A 14,521-nucleotide genomic window follows, 5' to 3' on the forward strand; every position below is an offset into this window, starting at 1 on the left:
ATAGCAACGTCTTCCGTTTGCACACTTTGCATCTGAAGAGATGATTCTAACCACAGGTCATCCTCCAAATCAGAAGCTCAACTGCTGCTTTGATTCCAATCACATAATTGATATTATTTCTGATGAGTTTAAAATAAAAGTAAGCCTTGTTCAAACTCATTTCAGTAATAGGATGTTCTCACAAGCACATACAAGTGAGCCATAAAACCAGACGGCACACCGCCTGAAAACACACTCTGCTCAGTGAGGCACGCATTTAGATCTGCTCTGAGTAAACACACATATTTGTTGAAGACTTAAGAGCTAGTGCACATCCTATGTTATAGCTGACTTTAGCAAAGGCACTCAGAACCATGACTTTGACTTTCATTAAGTGTACTATGTCAACAAATCTCACACAACTGTATTAGGTCAGTTGAAACTAATATTTAAACTTCATATTATTGCTTAAAATAAACCTTTGACAGTTAAGTGAAATCTTCAGACACAATACATTTGATTTCGGTCAACGTTTCATTTTCTTCAGGGTAGAATCCAACAACAATGATCAAAAGCCTCAGGATTCATCTTTCTCTGGCACATGTTGCACCAGGTCTCAGATATATACAGAGCCTGTCTCTGATTGGCTGAAACACCAAACAGATCATGGCAGCATTACCCATAATCCATTCTGTTTCAGCCCTGTTTCCAAAGTGCTGATTCTCTGTCTGTTACTTTAGATGAAAACAAGGAGCCCCTCCCCACGCCCCTCTGAGAGACATTTGGTTACAAAGAACTCAATGGTGCTCTAGGAGGAGATTCAGGTGATAAGGGGGGGGGGGTTACCTTGGTTGCTGATTGGCTAATGGTTACTCAAGACAAAACATCATTATGACATCATAAAGTGGCCGAAATCTGATCAGCTCATTTTCAGACAGGTTTTTATAGAAATGGATCAAAAAGAGAGAGAATCTTTGTTCCTGAAACTTTCAGAGTCTCTTTCCACAGAGGGGACACATGTTGATGTAGAAGAGACATGGAGAAGAGGGGACACATGTTGATGTAGAAGAGACATGAAGAAGAGGGGACACATGTTGATGTAGAAGAGACATGAAGAAGAGGGGACACATGTTGATGTAGAAAAGACATGTATCAGCTCTTACCTCGATGAGGAAGTCCCCCGTCCGGAGCCCCGCCTGCCAGGCCACCCCCCCCTCATCTACCGACTCCAGGTACTGCAGGGCGGGGAAGGCGGGCGTGGGAGTGAACTCCTCGATGGGCGTGTCCGCTGACAGGAGGGAGGAAGAGGAGGGAAAAGATTATAGAGAAAGCTGTGTCTATATTGGACACAAGGCAGACATCTCTACGACCGATATCTCAGACATTCGACAACTCAAACTAAAATGTCTCACTGTTGGTGCCTACATCACGTCTTTTTCTGTCAAGCTTTAACACAAATAAACTAAAACAACTTCCTGTCTCCCCAGTCCTGAGTCTTTACCTGATTAACTGACCTGCATAATATCATTACACTGACTCAGGTAGCCCAGCTGTCCTGGTGCTGTTGGACCTGACAGCTGCCTTTGACTCTGTGGACCATAGCATCCTGTTGTCACGGCTTGAACAGTCCGCAGGCATCACAGGCTCTGCCCTTGCATGGTTCAGGTCCTACCTGACAGACCGCAGCCTCTCAGTGCAGCTAGGTGCCTTCTCCTCTGCCAAAGCCCCTCTTACCTGTGGGGTTCCCCAAGGCTCGATTCTGGGTCCCATCCTTTTTCTACTGTACATACTGCCCCAGGTTCAATTCTCACAAAACACAACATCCCCTTCCACTGCTAAGCCGACGATGTACAGATCTATCTGCCACTCAATTCAAATGTCAACTCATTACAGCCGTTGATGGACTGCTCAGCAGAGATCAAATCCTGGCTGAGCCAAAATGTCCTCAACCTCAATGAGAGCAAGACTGAGGTTATCTTTTTTGGACCCCGACCTCCAGCCTCCCCGGTTGATATTCTGGGCTCCCTCAAAAATAATATCCTCCCCTCTGTCACGAACCTTGGAGTGACCTTCAACAGCGCCTTTAAATTCGATAAGCAGGTCAGCAGCGTAGTCAAATCCTGCTTTTTTTAAATACGACTATTGGCCAAGACCAAGTCGTTTTTATCTTTAGACCTGGAAAGGGTTATTAACGCCTTTGTTACCTCGAGGTCGGACTACTGCAACGCTCTGTATGTGGGTATGGATCAGGCCTCAATTAGACGCCTGCAGCTAGTTCAGAACGCAGCTGCGCCTCTTCTCACTGGCCACAAAAAGCGGGACCACATCACCCCAATTCTGGCCTCATTGCACTGGCTTCCAATTCGGTTCAGAATTGATTTTAAATCCTTTTATTTGTTTTTAAAGCCCTAAATGGGCTGGCTCCGGCCTATATAGCTGAACTCCTCCTGCGCTACACCCCAGCTTTAAGGTCTGCTGACCAGCTGCTGCTGCTAGTGCCCAAGACCAGGCTCTGGAACACTCGGCCCCTCCATGTGAGGTCGGCCCAGACCCTAGGGGTTTTTAAATCTACTCTTAAGACTCACTTCTTCTCCCTGGCCTTCTAGTCAGAGCGGAGCATGACTCCTGACTTTTCCCTGTGTTTTTATATGTCTGTTGTAATTTATTCTCTTTTATTGTGATTGTAGTATTTATTACATGTACAGCACTTTGGCCCGACCAAAAATCGCTTTTAAATATGCTTAATAAATAAACTTTGATTTGATTTGATTATTATTATCGTTAGTAAAGCAGCAGTTTAAGTTAAAAAATAATAAATAAATAAAAATAATATCCAGCTTCTGGTCTCCTCAGTCCCTTAGACTTGTGTTCTTACTGACACAAACAGCATATCAAAAATAATGAAATAAATAAATAAAAGCAATAATAATTGTGACTTTTTTACATTTTTAGTCACGGTTAAAAAAATGGGGAAAAATATACAACTTTTGTTCGCCTCAATCCCGACTTTTGTCCTGATAAAAAGACGACATCAGTACATGAAATCACATGACCATTTCCCAAGCTGCCATGAGACTGGGTTGCAATAGGCTCTGATGTTGTGTGTACTGTCCCTTTAGGAACACTTCAAACCGCCATGCAAACAAGAGATGCTTCCACGCACATGCAGACCAACACATTATGTTTAATAGTGAATTTTGCTTTTAATGTTTCAACATCAGTCAGCGCTGCATGCTGGCTCCGGCTCCCTCTGGCTCTCGGGAAGGTTACACAAACATTGAGGCTGGGAGAAACCAGTGGTGACAAGTGACACTTCCTATAACTCATCCCAGTACTGGAAGCACCAGAGAGAGGAGAGGGGGGGGGGGGGGGGGGGGGGATTCTGGGGATTTACATGAATGTGACGATGAGTTTCTTTGGGTGGTGTCTGCCCGAATGTGTGACACAGAGAAGGAGAAAGACGAGGATGGAGATGGAGAGTAAAAAAGAAAAACGTCAGAGAGCAGAGGAAAGGATGTGAGCTTATGTGACAGCTCAAGTGCGTGTGTGTCTGTGTGTGTGTGTGTGTCTGTGTGTGTGTGTGTGTGTGTGTGTGTGTGTGTGTGTGTGTTCACCCCCGTGCAGGATAAGCTTGACTGGGTCAGTTCCCCCGGGGTGATAGCAGAGTGTGTCAGAAGGACTAGAACCTTCCTCATGTTTTTTGTTTTGTTTTTTTAAACCAATTTCCTCTTCTTCGTCACTGCCTCCCCTCTTCCTCTCTTTCTTAAAAAAAAAAAAGACTGAATACTAAATGTAGTTCTCGACAGTAACCGCGGCGTAGACCAATCGCACAGTTGTGGAATGCAACGTGGATTATGACATGGCGAGAATCGTCATAGAAAGAGACGCAGCAGCAACAGCAGCTCAAACTGGCTATTTTTAGAGCCAATCTCATGGCCTGGAGGAACATCAAACTGCATGTGTGTATCACAACAACTCATCATGTGGCAGGGGGGGGGGGGTTGTCCAGATACACCCAGACACATAAACCAGAAGCAGATTCAAAAGAGGGATTTGAAGTCGTATTCAAGATGCTTTTTGCAGCCCTAAAAGGCAGATTTAACCTTTAAGAAACGCGAAGAAAATAAAAATGAGGGCAAGTTTTGAGGGGGGGTTAACGTCAACATGCTGTCATAATGCATCCGACACTTCTACTGTGTGTGTGTGTGTGTGTGTGTGTGTGTGTGTGTGTGTGTGTGTGTGTGTGTGTGTGTGTGTGTGTGTGTGTGTGTGTGTGTGCGCACAAGGCCTCAGGGAAGGTCATAATACAAGTTGCATTCAAATGTGTGCAGAACTTATTTGCATGCTGTTGTTTGGAGGGGGGGGGCTACAGCATCACTCCATGCATTCTCCCACATACACCTCTAAAGTGATCTAAGAATAGCCAAGAATGCTTGAAAAAAAGCCCCAAAACGGGTTTGCAAGAAGTACGAAAATGCAGATTTTGCAGCAAAAACGAGTGCAGGATTTGTTGGTTTTTGTGGAATATTGTCAGAAAGAGGCGAGCAAAGGCTTTAGGGACGGTCAGGTTAAAAGTTGCATTGAAATGTGTTTTTATTTGCAGAACTTATTTTTTTAAAGGGGGGAGGAGGGGGGAGGCATCACTCCATGCATTCTCCCACATAAACCTCCAAGAGAGATCTAAGAATAGCCAAGAAAGCACGAAAAAAAATGCACCAAATGTTTAAATGCAAAAGGTATAAATGCAGATGTTGCAGCGAGTACAACTGCAACGTGTGATGATTTGGGGGGGGGGGGCAGATTGACAGAAACAGACATTCAAAAAACATAAAAAGTCCAAATGTGTTTTCCTACCTTTTGCCCCTCGCAGCACGAAGCCAAAGCCCTCATTCTCCTTCTTCTGGAGCACCACCGACTTCTCGTCCACCACGCAGTCACTGTGGAGGAGATTCCGAGCAGAGCGCCCGTTAGCACAGCCCATCATCCGCAGCATGGCCACGGACGCCCTGCCCGAGTGGAGGTTCATGCTGGAGGAGGGAGAGCTAGTCCGGCCAGGGCAGGGCAGGGAAACCCCGACCCCACCCCACCACCACCACCCCCGCCTCCTCGCTCTCTATCACACGGTATGACAGCGGCCCCGCAGCAGCATCTCCAGACACACAAAAAAGGATTTGGAATAAAAAAAAACGACGGAAGAAAGACGCGCGTTTCTCCGCCAAAATACGCCGCCGCTACCGCCGCTGCGGAGGCTCCGGGCGCCGGTGAAGAAGCGACATCAGGCTGCTGTTGGTGGCCGCTTATGGCTCATGATGAGGCGGGTAGGAAAGCTGGAGATCAACGCTGTACCAGGGGGGTGGAGGGAGAGAGAGCCAGATGGAGGGAGGGAGCAGTGGAGGATCGGTGTGAATGGATGTCTAAAGGTGTGCTCTGCAATCAGCTACGGAACACACCGACTGGATCGGGAGGGTGTGTGTGTGTGTGTGTGTGTGTGTGTGTGTGTGTGTGTGTGTGTGTGTGTGTGTGTGTGTGTGTGTGTGTGTGTGTGTGTGTGTGTGTGTGTGTGTGTGTGTGTGTGTGTGTGTGTGTGTGTGTGTGTGTGTGTGTGTGTGTGTGTGTGTGTGTGTGTGAACAGCAGGGTGTCATGGTTTGAAACCTGTCTATTTACTGACTGATGTTAATTGTTGTATTGAGTGATTGATAAATAATGCTGATAATGGGGATTCTTTATTATATTCCATCAAATTGTTATCCTTAGTTAAAACAGTAAAGCTTTAACTTTTGAAACAACAACTTTTAATAATCTAAATCTTTAAGGGAGTTTAAAAGGGTCCCTTGAAGAATGGATCATTGTATATTTTATATATTTTAACTATAGAAGACTTATATTTGTGTCCTTATTTGACCTAAATATTAATCAATCTTCCTATAGTCAAAACACTTAAAGAACCGTTTCAAACATCAACTTTCTATCATCTAAAAGTTTTCACTCAACTGTAAAACAAGTGTTCAAAATAAAACTATTATAGGAGTTTCATGGAGTCCCTTGAAATCATTTTGTATACGGTCCGATATCACACATTTTAAATAGTTTTTTGGGGACTTTAAAGTTTATACAGGACATGAATACGAATATGACACCCTCTGTCCTTAGAAAACTGCTTCTCGATGTCCCGCCTCTTAGCCTATCACGTACAATGTGTTGGAGATAGCCAATAGAAGTGCCAAGGTTACATAGTGATGTCACAATTTTCCTGAAGTAAACAAAGGAGTCCAATGGAGGTGTTTCATGCCGGGAGGGGGGAGTGTGTGGGAGAGAATCTTCCTCTGGAGGGAACCCAGGGAGTGTGGCCTTTGCAGACACTAAAACCTGTAGAACACACAGCAGTCCACAGAAAGTAGAAGATGGTACGTTCCCGCGTTGTGAAGAATCTGGAGATGTGAAACTTAAAGGCTGAGTTAGCTGCCGCAGCCTGAGGAGCATTATCCAGTTTATATTAGCAGAGAGAGAGAGGTGCGACCGCCGTCCTAGCAACAGTTCCCTTAGCAACGGAAAAATCTGTCTCGAGAGTAAGGGAGGCCGACACCCACTGAAGGTTATCTCCCAGCATTCCCACACACACACACACACACACACACACACACACACACACACACACACACACACACACACACACACACACACACACACACACACACACACACACACACACACACACACACACACACACACACACACACCGTGACAAATTAAGATTTGAATGCAGGAATTGTACTTCTAACTATAGGACAATGCTTTGTAGCCGTACTTTCCTTTATTATATATGTTCTGCTAGTTTATACTCCTCCTCCACTATATTTTAGAGACTAAGTTAATAATGTATTAAAAAACTAAACTAAAGATTTATTTAACAAACCCTCAAAGTACACCCTGCAGCGAGCAAAACTCTAACACAGAGAAGACCTGTCTGCTGCCTCAGAACGCCTCGTTGGAGATTTCTCTCTTTCCATTTGTTTCTTCCTGGTCATAGTGACGTAACGCCAACCAAATCCGTGTGTGTGTGTGTGTGTGTGTGTGTGTGTGGTGTGTGTGTGTGTGTGTGTGTGTGTGTGTGTGTGTGTGTGTGTGTGTGTGTGTGTGTGTGTGTGTGTGTGTGTGTGCTGAGTTCCGCGGTGTCTCGCTGTCTCGCAGACTCCACGCAGCAACAAGGAAACGACGCCAGTAATCCAGCTCACATTCTCCGCTCCTCGAGCCTCAAAGGCCGGAGCAGCGAGCCCCGCAACGTCCCGCCGACACGGCACCCAGACCCCACGCAGCTTTCTCATCTGTTTCTCATTACTGGTGTCATTTCCTGGTTGCTAACAAACGCCATTTTAACACATACTGACTGATGTTCCGCTGCAACGGTGGTGTACTCATCAGAACAGAGTGGGCGAGCTGACCAATCAGAGCACATGGGCTCATAGGGAGGGGGGGGGGGGAGCTCCAACAAGCCGTGTAGGACAGAGAGTGAATACACATGCTATACAGAGATGCTGTGAGAAACCAATGTGAGTTTGGAACATTGAACAATGTAAATGTATTCTAGACCTCAGCAATGGAAGTATGATCAGGAGAAACGGCCATGACACGGGACCTTTAAGTCTTTCTGTGCGCATGTGAAACTTTGTATTGCAGTTTGGAGGTCTGGCTCAAGGACACCGCGGTGAGACAGACATCCAGCTGCTAAACTGCATGAAGGATGGCTGCAGGGGAAAAACGATGTTGAATAAATTATCCGTCATGGTGGACGAGGGCCAAACTCCATGATGGGCTTTAAATCAAGAACCGGTCTCTGAGAAGTGAAACCTTCTTCTTATTGGATTTATTACTTCCGTCAACATTTTTCCTGATGAGTTTAAGGTGTCAATCTCTAGTTTAGGTCTTCTTCAATATGGTATCATGTTGGTTTATTAAATGATGTTCCTATTGAAAGTACAATAGACAATAAAGCTACGTATGCTTTGGGATTGTATAGAAGTCTATAAGACACTTCTCCCTTGATGTATTACCTCAGTGAACATTTCCCAGATGATGTTATGGTCTTCTTCAATATAACATGATTTATAGAAAGTTATGCTTTATTGAGAGTAAAACACTTAATCACAATCCTTATTGACTGTTTTAAACTTGCTAACATTAGTATTTTAACATCATTTGTTTAATTATTACAATTGCGCAATTATACATATTAAATTGTTTGTTTTATGTTCTATCGATACACTTATGCATGTATTCCCTTTAACATCCAGCAGGGGGCGACTCTACTGGTTGAAAAAGAAAAATTCATATTGTATAGAAGTCTAGCAGAAAATGGCCTGATTTCTAATTTGATTTATTACTTAATTAAACATTTTCCGGATGAGTTTATGGTCTCAATCTCTTGTTTCAAGTCTTCTTCGATACGGCATGATGTTAATTTAGTAAATATTGTTCACATTTAAAGTAAAATCGATGATAAGGCAAAGGAAGGTCTTGATGCAAGTACCTTAGAAACTCCATAACAGTTTTATATTTGATGTAGAGAAAATATAAGTCATGGCACGCTTTTAATCATCAGGAAGGTAATAATACAAATGTCTATATCCAGGTTAAAGTTTTATTTCCAGTTTGAATTTCCCCAGGATCTTTCGAGTCACATGGGTGTTTCGTTATTCTACGCCCAGCTCACCCTCTAATGGAGGAAGTGATTCACCTTGACCTACATTGGACATTTACAAGAAAAAGAATCCACCTTCCAGCGTGGAGGAAACCCAGCAGGGTAATGAGGTGAAAGTCACGCTGTCCTTCGTCCCGTGTCTCCTCACACATTTCATTATAATATTTATTACTACACGACCCTGTCATGTTGTCTCACAGTGTGCACGGATTAGAAGAGTGATTCAAATCTGACACCTTGGTGTAAATCTGTCCAGTCCATTTTGGTAGAATAATATATCAGAACATATTTGCTATTATTAAACCTAGGAAATGATTTAATCAGGTCCTGTCAAAGTCAATCTCAGACATCAGATGCATTTTGTGTGACTGATCCATTAGCTGATGACAAACTGTCAATATGACCTTAAAGCAGCGCCTCAGAATCAAAACCGCTTCATTTATTTTCAAGTGTTTTGTTTTTGCCTTTTATCTGATAGCGGCCACGACTTCCCAGATGTTTAGCCCTCAAGAGAATAACCTGGTCAAATAAAGCTACACATTAAGTCAGCGCTGGACGAACATTTCTGATCATTGACCTACTTTCGAGAGTTACCTATGATTTAAAAGTCATTCAAATGAATAGTAAATAATTAAATAGGTTTATTTTTAACACTAGAACATTATCTTAAGTAAGAAATCAATGACTTATTATGATGCTTTTCGTTTACGGCCATCAAGCACGAATACTCTTCCAGTTGAACTTAAAACCTGTACTGATTTTAACTCGTTTTCCTGTGGTGCAAAAAAAATGATATTAAGCAACCATCATGCCAACATTAATGACACTGTAATCTGACTTTATTTTTTTGAACTGTATTGTCATACTATATCTTAGATATTTTATTTAAGTGTATTTGAGGTGTACTAAGTGTTATGTTCGGAACCTACATTTAAATCAGGCTTTGTAATTATTTGAGTGACCGAGATCATGTAAGTGTATTTCGTGTACTATGTATTAATTTACTGAGCTGTACTTAAATCAGGTTTTAAAATAGTTGACTGATAGAGATCATGCAATGTTATTTGTTTATTGATTGTTATGAACCTGTCTGAGGACCACAGATGGAAATGAGCTATTAGCTATAATCTGGCATCGCTTCTCTTTGCTGGGATTAATGTTTTTGTATGCATGGTCCTTCTATAAATAAATAAATAATAAATATAGTTTCACACCCATACAGTTTACACAGTGTTTTCCTTTAATCCTAATTCGCATTTAATTCGTCAGCTATCGTCAAAAACATTGTTGGTGACCTTTTTGTGTGATCAGCCATTTCTAGTTGATTCCACCTGTGTGCAAACTTGGACGAATTCCCTTGAAGTGATTCTAGGATTTCGACGCAACACAAAATCCATACTGGAGGTGGCACGCGGCGATCACATGATACAACAGGAATATAAAATCGTCTCCTGAATGAAAAATGTGTATTTATGTTGCGCTATGTAAGCAATAACACATTGTTTTCATTGAGTCGTATAGCTGCTAAAAAAGCTTCTAATGCATGTATTAAAAAAAGGTCACGTAAAGAAGGACGTACCCTTTATGCAACTTTTTCCGAGACATTATTGGGGATTTAAAGGAAATACAGAAATGAAACGTGCAGACACAATCCCTCGTACCGTATGTATCGCTTTTTACTCAATTCCCAACGATATGTATAACACTGATGAATGTTTGCATATACATTCATATAATTGGATCATTTCTCACTCATAGATATAGAACATAAATAAATATTCAGAATATGCATTTATATAATAGATAAATATTAGAAACGGGGGTGTTTTCACCTGGAAGCGTCGAAGCTGTCGTAGGATCCGACGGTGTAATGTCTGAAGAGTTTCCTCCTGTCGGCTCGGTCCGCTCGGGAATCTGCGGAAACACAGCGGCGTCAGATCAATCGTCACTTTCATACCCAACAACGTCTGTACCCAATAACAGCAGGACGCGGGGAGGGGGGGGGGGGGGGAAAGGTCCTGCAGATTAGAGAGAGTCCACTCCAGGATATCATCCCATAACACTTCAAGACATGTGAACTCTTTCTGGAGAGAATCCACCTGTCCTCAAACTCGTCAGGGAATAATTTCGCCCCACATGTTTACCTTTCGCCCTCTGACGCAGCTGACCAGCCTTGAGCAGCCGCTATCTCTGTTGATACCAGTTTGTGATCGGGCAACTCTCGGTCAGAGATAGCTATTGTTGTGGGACCTGGAGCATCCTTCTCAGGGTGTAGATGACCTCGAGCCATGAGCGTCAACAACTGTGATTCAGTGTCCTCAGCTGGTCTATCTATTGAGGAATGTTGATTATTCTCTCTGAACTAGTTAAACCTGGAGCTACAGGAGGGCTCTTCAGAACTGATTGTGGCATCTCTACCGTGTGGTCAGACCGTGGCCCGTGACATGTCGTGTGAATTCTCCGGCCGAAGCTCCAAATAAACCGTCACTGTCTGCCGTCAAAGCTCCAGCTCTCCATCGTGTCTCTTTGAGTCCTGACTCCTATTGCTTCAGAGGTTTCCCCCACACATACTGATTGTACAGTTCAATGAATGAATACTTGCAAATAAGTATAAGTACTTCTTCATGCTGAGGGGTTGTTCGTCAGCGTTATAACCCCGTCTGTTGCTTTTGGTCCTGACAAAAAAAACATCATCATTTTTCAGCCTGAAGAAGTTCTTTTAAGCTAAGAAATATATGTTTTTTAAAGCGTGTTGCTTTTTTAAGAGTATGATATATTTTCTGGCCACTAGTGGAAGCTGTTGATAAAACGAAATATCACCACCTTCAAAAGAAATGTATTAAACACTTCTTCCCTCTTTAGAAGTCCAACAGAACCAGAGAGACGTCAGCATTCACTTTGAGTCCTGATAACTCACATATTGACTCTCGGGTAGTTTCTGCTACGTCTGTGCAGAAACCAAGACGCTCAAAAACAAAAGACGACGCATTACAAGAGCTGACAACATCACCACTTGTTTAGGAGTGGGCAGTCATTCAGAAGAGAATGTGTCGTAAGAAGAAGAAGAAGAAGAAGAAGAAGAAGAAGAAGAAGAAGAAGAAGAAGAAGAAGAAGAAGAAGAACAAGAAGAAGAAGAAGAAGAAGAAGAACAAGAACAAGAACAAGAAGAAGAAGAAGAAGAAGAAGAAGAAGAAGAAGAAGAACAGAAGAGAGAAGAAGAAGAAGAAGAAGAAGAGAAGAAGAAGATGAAGAAGAAGAGAAGAAAGAAGAAGAGAAGAAGAAGTGAGTAGTGGTAGAAGTAAGTATACGATACATGAGATCCTTTATTTAAATAATTTCTCAATTTGCTTTCGGCCTCGTTCTTCCGTTTTATCTGCATTTCGAGTGACATTAAACTATATTTTCTCATAGATTAAAATGTCAAAAATTATTAGATTTTATATATTAAAGTACGATAAAACACAGAATTGATGTCCCGAGTGAAAAGTTCCATCTCATGTGTGTGTGTGTGTGTGTGTGTGTGTGTGTGTGTGTGTGTGTGTGTGTGTGTGTGTGTGTGTGTGTCCTCCCCCCTCAGACTCTATCACACCAGCTGTCGCACTTTCACAGAAACTCCATCTCCTCTGATCCGGCTTACATCTTGTCATCTTCGCAGGAACATTTATTTCTCAGACTTTAGTCTTTCGGAGGGGGGAGGGGGGGGGGGGGGGGTGACCGGCTGATAAGAGATGAATTACAGAGCTGTGTGTTGTTTAAACACGAGGGGAGGGAGGGGGAGAAAGACAGGAGGGATGATGTGTGTGAGGAATAAAGAGAGAGACAGTAAATCCACAACATACTCTCACGGCAGAGCAACTGAGACAAGGTGGTTAATATGGTCACAAATCATGTGTGTGTGTGTGTGTGTGTGTGTGTGTGTGTGTGTGTGTGTGTGTGTGTGTGTGTGTGTGTGTGTGTGTGTGTGTGTGTGTGTGTGTGTGTGCTTGTCAGTGCTTGTTTGCAAAGTAGATTTTCTATAGTGTTTTTTTATTAACTTACTGGAAACAGAAATCCAAATGTGTGGCTCATACAGTGTGTGCGTGTGTGTGTGTGTGTGTGTGTGTGTGTGTGTGTGTGTGTGTGTGTGTGTGTGTGTGTGTGTGTGTGTGTGTGTGTACTGTAATAGGCAACTCCGCTATCACTATGGTGCATTTCACAATAAAACCTTTGAATCTTAAAGTGAAAATAAAACGAGAAATATTATTGTGCGTTATCGTTGTCCCTCTCTCACGTCTCATCAGATCGGCAGCAGTGCTTAATTACTGACATCATGAATCACCCGTCCTGAGGCCAGCTGAGGCTTTGATGCTCAGAGAATACAGCTGCCCGCTTGGCTCTGTGCTCCACAGCCAGATGTGGGACACGAGGTATCAAAAACACAATAAAAAGATCCTCTGGAAACTCGTGTATCCCTTTTGTAATCCTGCACATGAACAATGAGTGGCTTCAGGGTGACGTGTTAAACAACATTAATTAAAGAGTAGATAGTACATTAGTGGCTGTCATATCTCTGTCCCCAGCGGCTCTCATCTATTTACATTTTAATTCATGAACACCCTGTCTGCAGCGTCTCACCTCCAGCTGACTTCATCTCTGTTTATTATCTTTGTGAAATAATTGCTTTTAGAAACCAGGAGATATTGTACAATTAGAAAATCCCACCGTGTCTTCATTTCCTTATTCCAGAGTTGTTAGATGTTACATTTGACCACATTTAGGCAAATAGAATATTGACTGAAAGGCATCATTATTTCTAGCTAAGGGATTGTTGAAGGCATAAAAACAGCATTTACACTTTTGTGTTTTATTCAGTAATTGTTAACACTTAAAGTGACAACTCATACGAGCTCTGTTGTGATAGGTCAACAGCTAAAAGATGTCCCGCCCCTTAGCCTCTCACTTACAAAGTGTTGTAGCGCTAGCCAATAGAAGTGTTACAGTAGTACATAGTGATGTCACCATGTTGAGGAAGTACACCAAGGAGTTCATTGGAGGAGTATCATGCACTAAAACGATAGTTACGGCTGTAACTACGGTTCTATGAGTCCCGGATGACCGCCAGAGGCGGTGCTTTAGCACTGGATATGTCCATCGCGCGCATGCGCAGCTCGAGTACCAATAACAACAAAGTCACCTGTGACCCACGTGACACCGGCTATATCAGCCGGTATTGTCAGAGGATCTGTTCCCCGAATCTTCTCGCGAGCACACAAGAATTCTGAGTGACAGGAAACTCTGGCGGTCATCCGGGACTCATAGAACCGTAGTTACAGCCGTAACTATCGTTCTATTTCGTCCCTACTGACCGCCAGAGGCGGTGCTTTAGCACTGGATGACCTATACCAACAATGTCATGAAGAATCCAAGCCCTTGCTCACCACTGGAAGCAGCGGAGCTCGGCAAAAGGACCACGCCCAAAGAATGGGGAGTGGCGACATTGACCTGATGACAACTGGAGAATGTGCCAGAAGACGCCCACGACGCCGCGGCGCAGATGGTCTCCAGGGGCACCCCTCTCAGGGCAGCCCAATATGTTGAGATGCTCCTTGTAGAGTGGCATCTCAGCCTGATGGCAGGGGGCGGCCACTGGCCCCGTAAGCCTGTGAGATGGTATCGACAACCCAGTGGGGCAGCCACTGGTTAGAGGGCCTAACCTCCTTTAGTGCCGCCAGGGCAAACTCAAGAGTTGCTCCTCCTGCCGTATACAGGCAGTAGCCTTGATATACGCCCTTTGGGCACCCCCCGGGCACAGCAACTTCGATGTGCCGTACTCCTGAATGTCAAAGCGTGCCAGCTGGGCAGACTGA

General features: G+C 43.5%; 1 pseudogene; it reads right to left on the reverse strand.

Annotated features, from left to right (window-relative positions):
- LOC117442777 (uncharacterized) overlaps positions 1 to 12,322 on the reverse strand; it is a 102,600-nt pseudogene extending 90,278 nt beyond the window's left edge.
- Between the last annotated feature and the right edge of the window lie 2,199 nt (positions 12,323 to 14,521).

This window comes from Pseudochaenichthys georgianus, chromosome 3 (assembly GCF_902827115.2).
Source record: "Pseudochaenichthys georgianus chromosome 3, fPseGeo1.2, whole genome shotgun sequence".
Lineage (NCBI taxonomy): Eukaryota > Metazoa > Chordata > Actinopteri > Perciformes > Channichthyidae > Pseudochaenichthys > Pseudochaenichthys georgianus.